The following is a 3,591-nucleotide window of genomic DNA, read 5'->3' as shown; positions in this document are numbered from 1 at the left end:
AGTTATAACTGTTATAAATGGAGAGGTTTCTTAGTACATACTACTTATATATCTAGCAAGATTTATTTGACTCCTTAATGTTATGGGTATACCTGAGAGACTAGTTGGATACGGAAATCACTGTAATCCTTAGATAATTAAAATGAAAAATCTGTTTGCCAGACATCCATTGTTTTATTTGTACCAAAACCAATAACCGCTGAAAAGAAAATCTGGTATTAATTTTAATCCATTTAATTTGAGATACTCTCTTGAATGTTAATACAAGAGGTTTAATGAAATATGCCACTTAAATTTGAAAAAAAAATGTTTGTTTTTTTTTTTTTTGCTGTTTTGTGAACATTTTAAGCAGAGTAAATAAGCTTCTTTATTTCTTCCCTGTTTCTGAAATGGATTAAGAGTAAGTTCACTATTTGATCAATAGTAACTCAAGACTTAGAGAAGTTAAGAACTTGAACATGTACCATATTCTACAGTTATGTTCATTCATTTGATTACAAAGGTGCTACTGAGCAAATATGCATATCACTACTAGAAATTCAGAATAACAAATAATCCTTTGATCACAAGAGGGTTTTGCAGAAAGACAAAAAGTGAAAGCTATCCATGTATAGATAAATTTACCAAGTGCAAGAAAGCAAGTGACATGGGGATTTTTGAAAGATTGAATAAGGATTCAACTATTTTTAAGCTGATTGAATATGTCATCAATGAATCGTTGGATTTAAACATCTAAAAAAGAAAAGGGATAGAACCATATGAGTATTTTTAAGGCAACTATTCCAGGTAAACACAAAGGAAATAAAGATTGCTGTTCAGGATATATGTCCTGTACACAATTGGTTAACTTATCCCTTCATTGTAGCAAAGAATTTCTCATCATAGTCACTATTGATATATTAGTCCAGATAATTCTTTGCTGCAAGGGCATGCAAATTAAACAATATGAAAAGCTTTCTGGACTGTACCTTCTCATAACTAGTAGCATCTTACAGGTAATTTAAGATAATTAAAAATGTCTTCAAACATTTGAAATGTTTGCTGAGGAGCAAAATACTCCCAGTTAAAAACCACTGTCTTGAAAAATATAACCAACAGTAGATAAATATATTGTTTAGCTGCATATTCACCAACTGCATCGCTTGCAAAGTGAAGAATAATATCTCTTGATCCTTTTTTGTCTCAGCACATAGCAGTTTGAACTTAGGTTAGAAAGGGAGAACCTCATGACAGATAGTTTTGTGATCTGGAGATGATCCTTATTTAAAATTTGCCAGTGGCTACTATACTGCATTAGGAGGCCTGTTCAATATATACTCATTCATTCCCCATTTAGTGCTTTTGTAATTCATGGATTTCATAGTTGATAAAGTACCAAATAGAGCCAGTATTCTTCAGACAATGCAAACTTATCACCTCCCAACATCTTGAAAGTTCACATAAAATCAGGTGTGATAAGGTGAATATTTAAAAGTAGTTGATAGGGCTGGAGAGATGGCTCAGCCGTTAAAGGCTAGGCTCACAACCAAAAATATAAAAGTAGTTGATGAGACCCGCCGTGTCCATGGAAAGAAGGTGAGGCCCCATGCTCCAGCAAGAGGCTGTGGGTGCCGTGAGGTGAACAAGTCAGCTTCCTTGTTCCATGCCGTAGTGCAGGCTGTGAGTAAAAGGAAATAGCAACTCACTGGCAGACTCATGCTGAACCCCTCTGCTGTGAACAAGATAAAACAACTTCTTAAAGACAAGCCAGCTGAGAATAGGACCCCCGTTGAAGGAATGAGAGAAAGAACTGGAAGAGCTTGAAGGGGCTCGAGACCCCATATGTACAACAATGCCAAGCAACCAGAGCTTCCAGGGACTAAGCCACTACCTAAAGACTATACATGGACTGACCCTGGACTCTGATCTCATAGGTAGCAATGAATATCCTAGTAAGAGCACCAGTGGAAGGGGAAGCCCTGGGTCCTGCTAAGACTGAACCCCCAGTGAACTAGATTGTTGGGGGGAGGGCAGCAATGGGGGGAGGATGGGGAGGGGAAGCCCATAGAGAAGGGGAGGGGGAGGGATTAGGGGGATGTTGGCCCTGAAACCGGGAAGGGGAATAACAATCGAAATGTAAATAAGAAATACTCAAGTTAATAAAGATTAAAAAAAAGACACATAATTGAATGGCAGTATCAAGCCATTCAGTTTAAAAAGAATGAAAACAAAACAAACAAACAAACAAAAAACCAAAAAAGACAAGCCAGAGCATTTGCATCTAAAAGTGAGCATGTGAACCAGGGGCTATAATGGCCTCTTTTATAGCCTGGAGTATATAAAGACAAAAGGAGATTCTGATGAAGAAGTTATTCAAGATGGGAGTCCAAGTGTTCATCGAGAAGAAAGCCCAGCTAACCCTGTTAGGAACAAAGATGGACAATGGGGAAGACAAACTCTCCAGTGAGTTTGTTTTCAACAACCACAAAATCAAGGGAGCCTGTGGCTGTGCTGAACGTTTTAAGGTTGGAAACCTCAGGATTACAAGTTCCAGGAGAGCAGAGTCTACCTTGGAACTTACCGAAGAAATCATGTGATGTCACGTGCTCAGAAATTATAATGTGTGGCTGCCTCATGGGTGAAAATAAGGCGACACATTTGAAAATCAAGCCACTGTGCTAAGAGTTCCAAAAATATGGTATCTGTATTCTCTGTAAGACACAAACTGAGAAAACATGATGTCTGTACTCTCTGTAAGACACAAACTGAGAAGTTGTTCATTTCCTTGAGTCATTCTTTTCTATACAGAAAACTCCTACCCTGCCCTTATGCTGTAGCCTGCTCTGTGCTAGAACGAGCTTCATGGTCGTTGCTTTCCTAGGAATTGAGGAATGTGGTAACAGGCATGTACCTATTTCACAGGATGGGATGTGAGTGTCTCCTGCCCCTTTCTCAAACTTTTGCCAAATGTGGGTGACAGTGTCATGAGACCTCATTTCCCTCACACTTTAATGGCCTATTACATTTTTACCAAAAATGTGATTATCAGATGCTTAGTTTGCCAATCCTTCAACAGTGTCCAAGTTTTGAGTTCTGGTATTAGAAGGAGGAATAACATCAGGATTGGTCTTTCCATTCAGGAGTATTTTATGATGGTTTGCTTATACCTTTCAGTTAGAAACACTTATGATAAGCAGCCAGCTAGACCACTTAGACCTTACTACAGAGAATAGTCCTCAGAGCTTCTGCCTAGCTCTCCCTTCCTCACCAGTCACAGCAATGATGTCTGAGACATTCGGTGAGAAGAGTGGTGGCAGCATCCTGCCTGTCCAGTGCTCTCACCAGTTTAATTTATAGAGACTGCATTAGTTTTCTTTTGAATGGAAGTCTTGCTTAAACTCTTTTGTTTGAATGGCCATCTTGTTTGTTTAGAACTTTGAAACTGTAGTGCCTTCTTACAAAGAAGATCTAGGATGGGGTCACTCTCAGTACAGGATCTATGGAGCAGAACATGCAAATTCTTACAATTGCCAATTCACATATGCCTTCTTCTTACCAAAGGTAATTGCTTTTCTTTAATGTTTTAATCACCAGTTTCTGAGCCACGGTTTT

At 38.5% G+C, this 3,591-nt stretch overlaps 1 pseudogene; it reads left to right on the top strand.

The window, feature by feature from the left end:
- Nucleotides 1–1,494: 1,494 nt before the first annotated feature.
- LOC103690861 (iron-sulfur cluster assembly 1 homolog, mitochondrial pseudogene) lies at nt 1,495–2,576 on the top strand (annotated as a pseudogene).
- Nucleotides 2,577–3,591: the final 1,015 nt, after the last annotated feature.

Source organism: Rattus norvegicus, chromosome X, assembly GCF_021556685.1.
Source record: "Rattus norvegicus strain SHRSP/BbbUtx chromosome X, alternate assembly SHRSP_T2T, whole genome shotgun sequence".
Classification (NCBI taxonomy): Eukaryota; Metazoa; Chordata; class Mammalia; order Rodentia; family Muridae; genus Rattus; species Rattus norvegicus.
The sequence above is the reverse complement of the archived record's forward strand: the minus strand, read 5'-3'. Positions and strand labels throughout refer to the sequence as shown.